Genomic DNA, 15,468 nt, shown 5'->3' on the forward strand with positions numbered 1-15,468 from the left:
TACAATACTGTGCAATTGAATATTTCTTGCTATTGCGCAATACTGTACAATTGACAATTTCTTGCTATTGCGCAATATTGTGCTATTGGATATTTCTTGCTATTGCACAATACTGTGCAATTGAAGATTTCTTGCTATTGCGCAATACTGTGCAATACTGTGCAATTGAAAATTTCTTGCTATTGCACAATACTTATTTTATAATAATTTACACATCCTGTTTGGTGTGTATCTCCTACCATATCGTTATTATTTGCTTTTAAATATAAAACAGAAATAACCAACTTAAAATGGAAAATTTTAAAAGAAAAAAAAAAGGAAAAAAAAAAAAATCTCCCCCCCCAAATTTTTTGAACCCCCTTATGATTCATCACCCCCAAACTCAATCCCAGCTTTCCCTTTGTGGTATGGTACCTTGCAGTACAATTTCAGAGAGATCCATACACTTGAACACAAGTTATTGTCTGGAAACTAGAAAAATGCTTATTTTTGGCCCCTTTTTGGCCCCTTATCCCTAAACGTTTTGGGCAATTACCCCCAAAATCAATCCCAGCATTCCCTGTGTGATATGGAACCTTGTGGTACAATTTCAGAGAGATCCATACACTTGAACACAAGTTTATAATTGTCTGGAAACTAGAAAAATGCTTATTTTTTGCCCCTTTTTGGCCCCTTATTCCTAAACGTTTTGGGCAATTACCCCCAAACTCAATTCCAGCTTTCCCTTTGTGATATGGAACCTTGTAGTACAATTTCAGAAAGATCCATACACTTACACACAAGTTATTGTCATGAAACTAAAAAAATGCTTGTTTTTTGCCCCTTTTTTGGCCCCTAATTCCTAATATTTTGAGGCAATTACCCCCAAAATTAATCCCAGCATTCCCTGTGTGATATGGAACCTTGTGGTACAATGTCAGAGAGATCCATACACTAACACACAAGTTATGTCTGGAAGTTACAAAAATGCTTATTTTTGGCCCCTTTTTGGCCCCTAATTCCTTAACTGTTGGTACCATAACCCCCAAAATCAATCCCAACCTTCCTTTTGTGGTATTGAACCTTATGGTAAAATTTCATAGAGATCCATTCACTTAAACTAAAGTTAGAGTGCGAAAACCAATGTGTCTTCGGACGACGCCGGACGACGCCAGACGACGACGACGACGACGACAACGACGACGACAACGTCATACCAATATACGACCAAAAAATTTTCAATTTTTGCGGTCGTATAAAAACTAAGTACTTCAACAAACGTATGTACACTTTTGGTATTTAGCTGAATTTTGTCTCCGAATGACCTTAGATCTGTCTCAGAATAACCTTCTGATGTCAAGCAACAATCACTTTTTAATTATGATGTCAAATTTTTTTAATTGTGATGTCAAATTTTACGGGAACTTGTGTGATTTTAAGTAATGGCAGACAAATTTGCATACAAGTGTAAATATGTCTATAAATAATGTATAAAAGCACCAATATACCTTAATAAAAGGCCACTTTTATTCATTTTTTTTAATTAATAAAAGACTACGTCTAGTTGCATTATACCACTACTACATGTGAGGAGGACAAGATGAACATTTGTGTAGTTAAATGATTGACCATGATTATCAGTTATTATGAGAACACGTGGACAGACAATGACAACGACCAAACTATACCATAATACTACTATACATTTTGACCGAATGACCTTAGATCTGTCTCAGAATAACCTTCTGATGTCAAGCAACAATCACTTTTTAATTATGATGTCAAATTTTTTTAATTGTGATGTCAAATTTTACGGGAACTTGTGTGATTTTAAGTAATGGCAGACAAATTTGCATACAAGTGTAAATACGTCTATAAATAATGTATAAAAGCACCAATATACCTTAATAAAAGGCCACTTTTATTCATTTTTTTTAATTAATAAAAGACTACGTCTAGTTGCATTATACCACTACTACATGTGAGGAGGACAAGATGAACATTTGTGTAGTTAAATGATTGACCATGATTATCAGTTATTATGAGAACACGTGGACAGACAATGACAACGACCAAACTATACCATAATACTACTATACATTTTGTGTAATTATATAAAATTATGAACACATTTTATTTACTCGAGTTGATTGACTCTCGTTGTATGCTGACCGTGCGAGGGCTTTATAGCCAGTCAAGGTCGTATAAACCCCCATCATCATCATCATTGACTCTCGGTGTATGCACATTGGTCCAACTGTTCATTGCTGCGATTAAGAAGTTCTTGGCACTTCAAATTTTTTTTTGGTTTCTTTCAACTTTTTTTGTTAGTCATTTTATTTTTAAAAAAAACAACATGGGGACTCCTGGGTTTGAACATCAGAGAGCAAAAAAGAGATACTTTTTTATACCTTCCATTTTTTTAAACCGTTTTATTAAAATTAAACCCATCAAAACATACCAAATTCTGTAATTAACCGTTTAATTCTAATTTTGTATTTACCATACTTAATTATACCTTTCTTCCTAGTCACTTCAATTTTACTTGGACAACACGTTTTTCTACAAATATGATAATGATAGTCTATACATACCAACATGAAGTTATGAAAAATTAATGTTGTAAGCAAAACTATTTACCCTGTGTATAAAACAGTTGTTTGTTTACATAACTTGTAATGACTTGAGCTTACGTAGTTCATGTAATATCTATAAAACTATGATTTAATTTTCTTTCAATTACCCAGTCCAATCTAAAAAGACTTTCTTTCCTAAAAATCTATGTAAAATACTTAAATCTAAAATCAAATTTAGATTTCATACTGTGTCAGTACACAACATCTTAAAACCAGTACATTTATAAAAAGAAAAGTAAAGCATTAAAAGTATGATATGTCATCATGTTCATACACAAGTAATGTGAAATTACTTTGTGTGTGAAACTGGAAATATTGCACACAAACTCTTGGTAAATATTGTATAGTGTATGTAACAATACAACTGGTTGTACAAATATATTAATTATTTCAATAATCATGAGTTAATTGTGACTATTTTATATAAAGTTCAAGATATAAAATAAAGGGTAATTGTACAATGATCGGTTAAAAATTACATTTTCAAAATATCTTTATCCAAAACTTGTACATTATCTCCTGTCTAGGAAGATATATTAACCACTTTTTAAAAAAAATCTATAAATAAAATGCTCTGCAGGGCGCAGCTTGATACGACCGCAGAGGTCGAACCCTGAACAGTTGGGGCAAGTATGGACACAACATTCAAGCTTGATACAGCTTTGCATTTGGATTGTGATTAAATATTTGACACAGCATAGGTTTCTGACACAGAATGAATGTGGTCTAAGAACTTAAAATTTTTAAATTGGACATTCACCTATTATGGTCCAATATCCAAAATCTAAATACATGGTTAGATTCAGCATATCAAAGAACCCAAAGAATTCAATTTTTGATGAAATCAAACAAAGTTTAATTTTGGACCCTTTTGACCTCAATGTGGACAAAGTTGATAACGAGGCCCAAAAATCAAAAATCTAAATACATGGTTAGATTCAGCATATCAAAGAACCCCATATATTCAATTTTTGTTGAAATCAAACAAAGTTTAATTTTGGACCCCGATTTGGACCAACTTGAAAACTGGGCCCATAATCAAAAATCTAAATACATGTTTAGATTCAGCATATCAAAGAACCCTTAAAATTCAATTTTTGTTAAAATCAAACTAAGTTTAATTTTGGACCCTTTGGACCTTAATGTAGACCAATTTGAAAACGGAACCAAAAATTATGAATCTAAATACACGGTTAGATTCGACATATCAAAGAACCCCAATAATTCAATTTTTGATGAAATCAAACAAAGTTTAATTTTGGACCCTTTGGACCTCAATGTGGACCAATTTAAAAACGGGGCCCAAAATCCAAAAACTTAATACACGGTATGATTTAGCATATTAAAAAACCCCAAGAATTCAAGAATAAAACCCCATTGAAATTGGTCAAGAAATAAGCAATTTATACGAAGTATCTTCTTTTGCAGAATACTGTGCAATTAAATATTTCTTGCTATTGCGCAATACTGTACAATTGACAATTTCTTGCTATTGCGCAATATTGTGCTATTGGATATTTCTTGCTATTGCGCAATACTGTGCAATTGAAGATTTCTTGCTATTGCGCAATACTGTGCAATTGAAGATTTCTTGCTATGGTGCAATACTGTGCAATTGAAAATTTCTTGCTATTGCACAATACTTATTATATAATAATTTACACATCCTGTTTGGTGTGTATCTCCTACCATATCATTATTATTTGCTTTTAAATATAAATCAGAAATAACCAACTTAAAATGGAAAATTTTAAAAGAAAAAAAAAAGGAAAAAAAAAAATCCCCCCCCCCCCAAATTTTTTGAACCCCCTTATGATTCATCACCCCCAAACTTAATCCCAGCCTTCCCTTTGTGGTATGGTACCTTGCAGTACAATTTCAGAGAGATCCATACACTTGAACACAAGTTATTGTCTGGAAACTAGAAAAATGTGTTTTTTGGCCCCTTTTTGGCCCCAAATTCCTAAACGTTTAGGGCAATTACCCCCAAACTCAAACCCAGCTTTCCATTTGTGATATGGAACCTTGTAGTACAATTTCAGAAAGATCCATACACTTACACACAAGTTATGGTCCTGAAACTAGAAAAATGCTTGTTTTTTGCCCCTTTTTCGGCCCCTAATTCCTAAAATTTTGAGGCAATTACCCCCAAAATCAATCCCAGCATTCCTTTTGTGATATGGAACTTTGTGGTACAATGTCAGAGAGATCCATACACTAACACACAAGTTATGTCTGGAAGTTACAAAAATGCTTATTTTTGGCCCCTTTTTGGCCCCTTATTCCTTTACTGTTGGTACCATAACCCCCAAAATCAATCCCAACCTTCCTTTTGTGGTATTGAACCTTGTGGTAAAATTTCAAAGAGATCCATTCACTTAAACTAAAGTTAGAGTGCGAAAACCAATGTGTCTTCAGACGACGCTGGACGACGCCAGACGACGACGACGACGACGACGACGACGCCAACGTCATACCAATATACGACCACAAAAATTTTTTTGGGGTCGTATAAAAATTGGAGTAAGACAGGTCATATAAAAACTTTTTATATTACCGATACCATTCTTACTCTTATTTGGTGAATTTTTATTTACTTATTCAAATGTGAGAAAATGAGATTCAAATTTTGTTTAAAAGATTTTATTCATTTGGTTTTATGAAGGAAATGCATTAACACTGTAATATCATATTCAAGTAATTTGATAACATTATCACACAATGATAACATGTGAAATACCATAAAAAAATTAAATGTCCTGTTATCTTCAGCCATGCACTTCTTATTTTTGTGTTCCAAAGCTGAAGTCATTTTGGCTAATTTAAAGTAATCAGTTTTGTTTTCAAAGGGGCCTCTTATAGGTTACTTTACAAAATGGTTTATGGCCCTTGATAAATGTCATATGATGATCTATATTTGTTCCCTTTCTAATCCTTTGGTTTTGGGTGCAAATAAATCATCTCATAAAAAAAATCATAACAATTAATTTAATTCACTTTTTGTTTATAATTGCCAAGATCTTTGCTTATGTTTAAATATATAATAATGAAAATATAACTATACAAATCTAACATGACAAAAATTTTGATCCTACAGCTACAGAAAACACACACTCACACATATATAGTAATGACCTAATAAGTTTCTATGTAATAAGTTACAACTATTAAAATGAGCAAATCTGAGATTGTTTGCAAATTTGAACACATATATTTTGAACAAAAACACCACAAAATGCTTGTATTACATGTAATTTATGTTTTTTCCCTATTTCATGATATATGTATACTGGCAACTGCAAATGTACAAGGACACCGAAATATCATCTCTGAATCACTTAGTTGTGACAGTGACCTTGAACTCTGACCTTAAAATCATATGCATTTCAAACACTTCTAAAAGTCAAGCAATAGAAAAATTTCATTGAAGGAAAGATGCAAGTTTAGACCTCCTTGGTGTACAGAATATTGTTACGGGTGAATAGACAGATGGTAACATTAATAAATTCCTTTGCAATTTGTTGCAAGGAGAAATTAACCAATCAATAGTCATCTACTCTTGTACTGTGTAATGAATATGGCACTGGTATGATTCACCAATTGATGACATTAAAAAAGAAATTTCACATTTATATATGAAATAAAAATACAAGATGGTCAGTTCATCATTCTGTGGCACTAGTGACCTTATCTCTGACCTTGTTCTTTCTGATTCATAACTAAAAAAAATTCAGTTCATCTTTTTAACTGTATAAATGATCATAAATGTACATGTACAAAATTCATTGACTTGTGTTAACTTTATGGTTTTAAATATCACACTGAACGTTTCAGTTGAATTTTCTAATTCCTTATTGTTGAAGTTTGATAAATAGAAATAATTTACAACTTATTAATAAGTATATTACGTTGTAGCTGCTAGTAAATAAAACCCTCTTAAATGAAAGATGATTGTTTGATACTGAGAAGGTACACTTTTTCACAAAATCATCATATGAAACTTATCATTTAATAACTGTCATTTATGATGATTGCCATTTAGAGTCAGTGACTTAAAACAACTACCAATTGATCATTTCTTTTGAAATAATTGTTAAAGCTAGCTGCACCATTACACAACCTTGGCCGTGAAAATAAACTTCACTTAAAATTGTACTGTAAAGTAGCAATAACATTAAATATATAATGACATTGACAATGACAATACTTTGTTGTTATGTAAAACAAATGCCTCAAAAAATACCTCAATATTTTTTTTAAATTTGTAACATTTCATGTATAAATATAAAATGCTAAAAACACTGACTCAGAGGTAGTTTAAACATTTCAGAGATCCTCAAGTGAACCAGTCATTGCCAGCGGAGATCCAAAATCATGATCAACATCGATGAAATCAACAGGAGTGATCAAATCTCTGTTACTGTATCCGTAGGGATTATCGTCTGAAGGAGGTCTTCTTAAATCAATTTGATCCTCAGCTAACCATGAAATGGGCTGATTTGCATGTAGACTTGCTGATCTTAACTGCTCTGTTTCTGCCTCATCTAAATGGAAATTGATGAAATATATTATCAAACAATGTCATTTCCCTTGATAACTCAAATATAAGTAAAAATCATCATTTCAGGCAATAACGTGATACATATTCATTATAATCCTAACGATCCTACTGATCCTACTGCCTGTCGATACTTTTATTTTGGCATTGCACAAGTCATGTCATCTTTGACTGTCCATGGCGTTAAAACACTAGATCCCTAGGATGTATTTTAATTGATTTTAGTCTCTGATGCATGATTTTTGTATTGTTAATTGTTTTTGGCTTTTCAGTAGTTTTCAGTAACTGCAAGTACTCTCAAATCATACTTTAGTGTTAATTTGACCTGTTGACAGAATTTTTAATGCATTTATGTAATTCAATGTTTACTTATTTTGTGCTAATGATCTCATCTCACTATTTTTAATATGAACCACCTTTGATAAGTATTTAGTATGACAATAAATTTTCACTTCTGTACTGGTACTCTGAACAACAAATTTATTTATTTTGTAGAAAATTGCTTACTTCCATACTCCTTACAACAAAATAATTATATTAAAATTTACATGTGTACGTTGTTTTATTTAACACCATTTTGTCCCAGGTTAGAGTTGTCTTTTTGACACTATTCCTACATTTTTTTTATTACTAATGTAACGTCTATGTTGTATAGGCACCTACATTTTAACATTGTATTTATATTGTGTCTTAGATCAAACTAGATTAGACCTTTGGTTTTCCTATTTGAATTGTTTTACACTAGTCATTATTTTAGGGGCCCTTTATAGCTTGCTGATCGGTGTGAGCCACGGCTCTGTGTTAAAGGCCTAATTTGACCTATAATTGTTAACTTTTTATACATTGTGACTTGGATGGAGAGTTGTTTCATTGGCACTCATACCACATCTTCTTATTTTTAATAACTACTATACGGTTTCGGTCATATTGGCATTTTGTAGATCTTGTATTGGTGATCATTTTTACTGTTTTTATTTTCTACCTATCTAATAAAGTTTTTGAGATAAATAGATAACTAAAAAATAAATTAAAATAGTCATTATGAGGCAATTAGTTTTAAAAACTACAGAAGAAGTCTTTTAATGTTTCATTCCTATGTACAGCATTTCTATCTAAACCACTTCACTTGGACTGCCTAAAATTTAATTGTTGAATGGAATGCATTGCATACGAAAAGGAAAGGAATTTTGGTTTGAAATAAGAGAAAATTTGCATTTCAGAAACTAACCAGAAACTAAATGTAAATGTAGTAGTGATGTAGTTTATTTTTTATGTATTAGAGAGGGTTAATATTCTATTCTATTTATTTTCAAACACTATCTGGTATGGAGTATAGTTATTTAATCATTAATTTTTAATGTAATATATCTTATTATTATACCTCAATATGTTTTTTCTATATAAAAAAGAATGAAATATTTGTACTATTTCATTACACAGACTAATTGCCAGTCAATAGTTTCAAAGACTATTACCCCGGTCAATAGTTTTATAAACATTTTTCCCGTACTTTATCATACTAATTTTTCATTGGACAACACTGACGTCATCGACTATTCTGCTTGGATTTGTTCGCTTGGCAACATTTAATTCTGACGTTATTTCGTATACGGTATTATCTGTATGTATCTGTCTTAATTTCAAACTAATATATTACTTACCAGAAGCAATTGAAAAAGATAATTTACGCGACATAGTTCAAGAACTAAATTAAACATAACAAATGTATGGTATTGGTTTGTCGTCATCATCATAATCTGGGATTGCTTTGGTGTACTGTAAAATATTTAAGCTAGTGTTTATCATATGCACGGGAATTTTTACACAAGGATTCCTGGTCTTGATTACAGTAAATAAAATATTGACAAATACCACACAGAAAAAACCTGATAGTTCATCTTGTGCATGTCTATGTGATCACTTTTTTTTTAAAGTGGTGTATGTAGTCTTTTTAGAAAGTTGTTTTGTTCAGTATAATAAAACACTTAATGACTGGTTATGAGGGTAATAGCAAGTTTGTTGTCCCTTTGATACTAACTATTGTCCTCGGCTTCGCCTCGAGCAATAGTTGGTATCTTAGGGACAACAAACTTACTATTAACCTCATACCCAGTCAATAGGTGTATAATAAAATGCTCCGCTGGGGCGCAGCTTGATACGACCGCAGAGGTCGAACCCTGAACAGTTGGGGCAAGTATGGACACAACATTCAAGCTTGATACAGCACTGAATTTGGATTGTAATTAAATATTTGACACAGCATAGGTTTCTGACACAGAATGTATGTGGTCTAAAACTTAAAAATTTTTAATTTACCTATTCAAACCATATCATTATTATTTGCTTTTACAATAAATCAGAAATAACCAATTTAAAATGGAAAATTTTAAAGAAAAAAAAGGGAAAAAAAAATCCCCCCCCCCCAAATTTTTTGAACCCCCTTATGATTCATCACCCCCAAACTCAATCCCAGCCTTCCCTTTGTGATATGGTACCTTGCAGTACAATTTCAGAGAGATCCATACACTTGAACACAAGTTATTGTCTGGAAACTAGAAAAATGCTTGTTTTTTGGCCCCTTTTTGGCCCCAAATTCCTAAACGTTTATGGCAATTACCCCCAAACTCAAACCCAGCTTTCCCTTTGTGATATGGAACCTTGTAGTACAATTTCATAAAGATCAATACACTTACGCACAAGTTATTGTTCTGAAACTAGAAAAATGCTTTTTTTTTTGCCCCTTTATGGCCCCTAATTCCTAAAATTTTGAGGCAATTACCCCCAGAATCAATCCCAGCCTTCCCTTTGTGGTAAGGTACCTTGCAGTACAATTTCAGAGAGATCCATACACTCGAACACAAGTTATTGTCTGGAAACTAGAAAAATACTTGTTTTTTGGCCCCTTTTTGGCCCCAAATTCCTAAACGTTTAGGGCAATTACCCCCAAACTAAAACCCAGCTTTCCCTTTGTGATATGGAACCTTGTAGTACAATTTCATAAAGATCCATACACTTACACACAAGTTATTGTCCTGAAACTAGAAAAATGCTTTTTTTTTTGCCCCTTTATGGCCCCTAATTCCTAAACGTTTAGGGCAATTACCCCCAAACTCAAACCCAGCTTTCCCTTTGTGATATGGAACCTTGTAGTACAATTTCATAAAGATCCATACACTTACACACAAGTTATTGTCCTGAAACTAGAAAAATGCTTGTTTTTTTGCCCCTTTATGGCCCCTAATTCCTAAAATTTTAAGGCAATTAACCCCAAAATCTATCCCCGCCTTCCCTTTGTGGTATGGTACCTTGCAGTACAATTTCAGAGAGATCCATACACTTGAACACAAGTTATTGTCTGGAAACTAGAAAAATGCTTATTTTTGGCCCCTTTTTGGCCCCTTATTCCTAAACATTTTGGGCAATTACCCCCAAACTCAATTCCAGCTTCCCCTTTGTGATATGGAACCTTGTAGTACAATTTCATAAAGATCCATACACTTAAACACAAGTTATTGTCTGGAAACTAGAAAACTGCTTGTTTTTTGCCCCTTTTTGGCCGGTAATTCCTAAAATTTGGAGGCAATTACCCCCAAAATCAATCCCAGCATTCCCTTTGTGATATTGAACCTTGTGGTACAATGTCGGAGAGATCCATACACTTACACACAAGTTATTGTCATAAAACTAGAAAAATGCTTGTTTTTTGCCCCTTTTGGCCCCTAATTCCTAAAATTTGGAGACAATTACCCCCAAAATCAATCCCAGCATTCCCTTTGTGATATGGAACCATGTGGTACAATGTCAGAGAGATCCATACACTAACACACAAGTTATGTCTGGAAGTTACAAAAATGCTTATTTTTGGCCCCTTTTTGGCCCCTAATTCCTTAACTGTTGGTACCATAACCCCCAAAATCAATCCCCACCTTCCTTTTGTGGTATTGAACCTTATGGTAAAATTTCAAAGAGATCCATTGACTCAAACTAAAGTTAGAGTGCGAAAAACCAATGTGTCTTCGGACGCAGGACGACGCCAACGTCATACCAATATACGACCGCAAAATATTTTTGCGGTCGTATAAAAATTACTGTATAAGTAATACTATATGTATATGTATATGCTTGGAAACAGGCCCTTTAATTGGATTCAATAAATATTCTTATTCTTATCCATTAACGTTTTTAAGATAATTGGCAAAAACTATCACAAATAGTCATTGAAGGGCAGTAAAACACATCCTCCTGCACTAGAGGTTTGCTACAAGACCTTAAAATTAAAATAATATGAATACAGTAACTCAAACAATAACTATATATAAAATCTGAACCTCAAATTCCACCCCACAAAATATCAGCAACTATACTAACCATAAATGCACTTTACTATAGGCAGTACTTTAGCAATTTTTTGTTCATTTGCTTGCTTCTCGAGTGTTTTGTACTCAGCTGTTTGTTCTTTGAGCACTGTTTGTACTTCTCCATGTTGCAACAAAGAATGATGTTCTGTCTGTCTATGAACATTTTCTTCCTCAGTTTCAATCTGTACAACAGCAGGACTGTCAGGTGTCTCTGGAAGAACTTGCTCACTAGAAAAAGGTGTCATGCCAACTCCAGAGTCTGAATGTTTGTCATTTTCATCTCGTCTTTCTTTACTTTTACCTGCAGAAAAAATAATGTTACATTGTTTTACTTTAAAATATACTCAAAACATGAAAAAAAAATGTAAAGTTTAAGGGAGAAGGTAAGTGAAGTATGTTTTGAAACATGTTACACATAGCAATCTCTTACAAGTATAATTAGCTGGGTACCAAATAGCAAGAACCTCCGATTGGTAGTTGCTGCGAAAAATAAGATATTTTTTTTATATGTTCATTAACAAACATAGATGTATATGTAATCCACCTAACAGAAGTTCAACTGGAAACTTTGTTATAAACAATGCCATAATATCTGTTCCTGTTGGAACAATAAAATTTACGAAAAACAGATATGACATATCTAACAATAAAAAAATTGGACCAAAGATCATGAAGCTCTAATTAATAGTTGCTGAAAAAATGATCTGAAAATATACCTTACTCATAAAGTTTGGTACTTAAGGATGTTCGCTACTCTGTTTCAAAATAACAAGCTTTTTAAAAGACTGTTATAAATTGAAAGTATATAAATGAAGGTACTGAAAAAGCAGAAAAAATGAAAGGTCCGTGTGCTTGTTTTCAAGATATAAGCCATTGAAAATTTGGCAGGAAATGATTCTCTGTAGATTTTTCATACATTTAACATTGGCACAAAAACAATGAAAAAATAACAAGGATTTTATAAGATTTTCAAATATGGCTTTTTAAACTACATGTAATAAAATTATGAAAAGAAAAGTAGGGGTTAGCAAGCAAAATTTTTAATGGCACTACATGGATAAAACCAGAGGATTCTGAATATCTGGCAAAAAATCAAAAACAAGAGGAGCGAACGTCCTTAATATCAAGCATCTCTGATTAGTTACTGAGAAAAATTTGACAAATAAATGTGAAGAACATAATGCCATTTATGTAGTGAAAATGAAGTTACATGATATGGCTTACAGATGGACCAACAGACAGAGGGAACCAGTACACCTCCTTCCTTTGGAGCAGAGGTATAAACTTTGTATCTTTGGTTTTGTTTTAATATATCAAATAATTTTTGTTTAACTTTTCTACATTAAAAAAAAATTTAATGACCAAAGATACACAATTAAGATAAAATGCTGATGATTATACATATACAAATATGCTTACAGATGCATTTCAACTCTTAAAATTTAAGATTTAAATGGTTGAAGTACTGCAGGTAATTTGAGTTCCTCCACAATTTGATTTGAGGATAATATCCTTAAATCAAATTGTGGACGTCCTGAAATTGAATTATGGAGGTCCTGAAATTGAACTTAATGGATGTCCTGAAATTGAGCTATGGAGGTCCTGAAATATATCAAGAGCTCCAAATATACTATAATTTTGAATAAATCAGCCCCTCGTACATGTTCTAACCAATATTTTGTATATCAGGATAGTTTAGTAAAACAGTAACTAACAAATATAAACCATGTTAAACCATTTTATAACTATATTCTAATTTAAAAAAACAAGGTTGCAACTCTTTATACACTCAGCAAAAATATAAATAGTATGCCTATCCACAAAGATTTTGCACAAATCATGTTAAATAAAATAAATCTACAAATACACTAATTACCTTTTCTAGATTTAGTACTACATCTACATACAATACACACTATAACAACAACCACACCAATAAACCCAAAGACAAGAACTAGTGTAATTACTATCCAACTGAAAAGACAAACAGATCATTCATATTTAATAATCATGCAGTTAGTGATAATAAACTGCACTATGTTCTGTGGATTAAGTTATTTTTTGTGGGATACCAATTTTCGTGGATTCCAGGAGGTAAAGGTGAACCATTAATTTAAATGTTCAAATTTTCTATAGGTTTGCATGCAGACTCTGGCAAATCCATAAAATCAAACATCCATGTAAATACATTGTTCCTCAATCCACTAAATAAATTGCTTCGACGAGCGCAGCTGGATACGACTGCATAGGTCCAACCCTGAACAGTTGGGGCAAAAATGGACACAATATTCGCGCTTGATACAGGTCTGAATTAGGATTGTAATTAAATATTTGACACATACATGTTATAGGTTTCTGACACTGAATAACTGTAGTCAAAGAACTTAGAATTGGTTATATGATTTATATTCAATTTTTTGCTTTTGTGCAATACACTATGCTGTTGCAAATTGACACCCCCCCCCCAAAAAAAATTAAAAAATTACCCCCCCTTTTTTTTGCTTTTGTGAAATATACTATGCTGTTGCATATTGACCCACCCCCCAAAAAAAAATTTTTTTTACCCCCCCCCCCCCCCCTTTTCCTTCCCCCCTCCGTCCCATTTTTGCAAAAAAAAAAAAAAAATTGAAGAAATTTTCTTTTTAATTTCTAAAATCTGAAATGAAAAAAAAATTGCCCCCCACAATTTTCCATTAAAAAAAATTCTTTCCCTCAAGATATGGTAAAATTTCCAATGGAGTTTGCAACCATAATTACCAATTTAAATACATCATACAAGTCTTAAATAGATAATTTAAAAGCAGTGTAAGGGGGGTAATCCAACATTGTACAACATTGTACAATTTTGTTTTTGGATTACCTCCCTTACACTGCTTTTAAATTGTCCATTAACCAGGAAACCCTTGTTTTTCCCCTTTTTTGCCCCTTATTCCTAAACTTTTTGAGCCATAACCCCCCAAAGCCAATCCTAACCATCCCTTTGTGGTATGGAAACTTGTGGTATAATTTCAGAGAGATCCACACACTTAAACACAAGTTATTGTCTGGAAGTTACAAAAATGCTTATTTTTGGCCCCTTTTTAGCCCTTAATTCCTTAACTGTTTGTACCATAACCCCTAAAATCAATCCCAACCTTCCTTTTGTGGTATTGAACCTTATGGTAAAATTTCATAGAGATCCATTCACCTAAACTAAAGATATTGTGCGAAAACCAATGTGTCTTTGGACGACGACGACGACGACAACGCCAACGTCATACCAATATACGACCGCAAAAATTTTTTAAACAGACATATATTTTTGTTTGGCCTAATAGAAGTTCCACTGGAAACAAATTGTTATAAACAATGCCATAATATCTGTTCATGTTGGAACACATATTCTATACCCTAATTCTGTAAGGAAAAAACAGAGTAATATTTGTTCCAGTGGAAATAATTTTACAGAATATTTCTTCCACTTGGAACTTATATCATGAAGCAACTTCTATTTCATGACACCTCTCTACATGTATGAAAGTCATTTTAAATTCCAAATCATCTAGTATGTGTCTCGGAGTAAACATATTTGAACAACCCACACAGCATATTTAAATAAACTCTTGTCTGTAAGAGCTGTTGTACATGCAGTTTTTTTTTTAGTTTTTTAAGAAGTTTCACAACACTGTCAACAACTATCTGGGAATGTGGAATTATGTAAGAATTAACACAACACAGATCAACTGAGAATGTAAGAATTGATTAACTTGATTTGGACACATGCATTAACAACAAATTGTACACAAAGGGAAAATATTACTTCAATGCAGTGTTCAAACTACTGTATAACAAACCTTTGTGAACTTGACTTTGACTTTTTCTTTGTCTTTCATAATCCCCTGTAAAATATAATATTCCTACATATAACTTGTATGGTACTTCACATTTAAAACAAATA

The 15,468-nt window shown here is 32.5% G+C and overlaps 1 long non-coding RNA gene across 2 annotated transcripts; it reads right to left on the reverse strand.

Moving 5' to 3' along the window:
• Positions 1 to 1,881: 1,881 nt before the first annotated feature.
• Positions 1,882 to 15,453, reverse strand: LOC127720110 (uncharacterized). Of its 2 annotated transcripts, XR_007990627.1 has the most exons (5): positions 15,365 to 15,453; positions 13,408 to 13,505; positions 11,542 to 11,832; positions 8,835 to 8,949; positions 1,882 to 7,159 (listed from the first exon to the last, which is right to left on the reverse strand). It is a non-coding gene; the product is annotated as an uncharacterized LOC127720110 (long non-coding RNA). The 2 variants fall into 2 exon arrangements; XR_007990626.1 differs by lacking the exon at positions 8,835 to 8,949 and having other exon boundaries at positions 15,365 to 15,446.
• Between the last annotated feature and the right edge of the window lie 15 nt (positions 15,454 to 15,468).

This window comes from Mytilus californianus, unplaced genomic scaffold, assembly GCF_021869535.1.
Source record: "Mytilus californianus isolate M0D057914Y unplaced genomic scaffold, xbMytCali1.0.p SCAF_11, whole genome shotgun sequence".
NCBI classification, from domain to species: domain Eukaryota; kingdom Metazoa; phylum Mollusca; class Bivalvia; order Mytilida; family Mytilidae; genus Mytilus; species Mytilus californianus.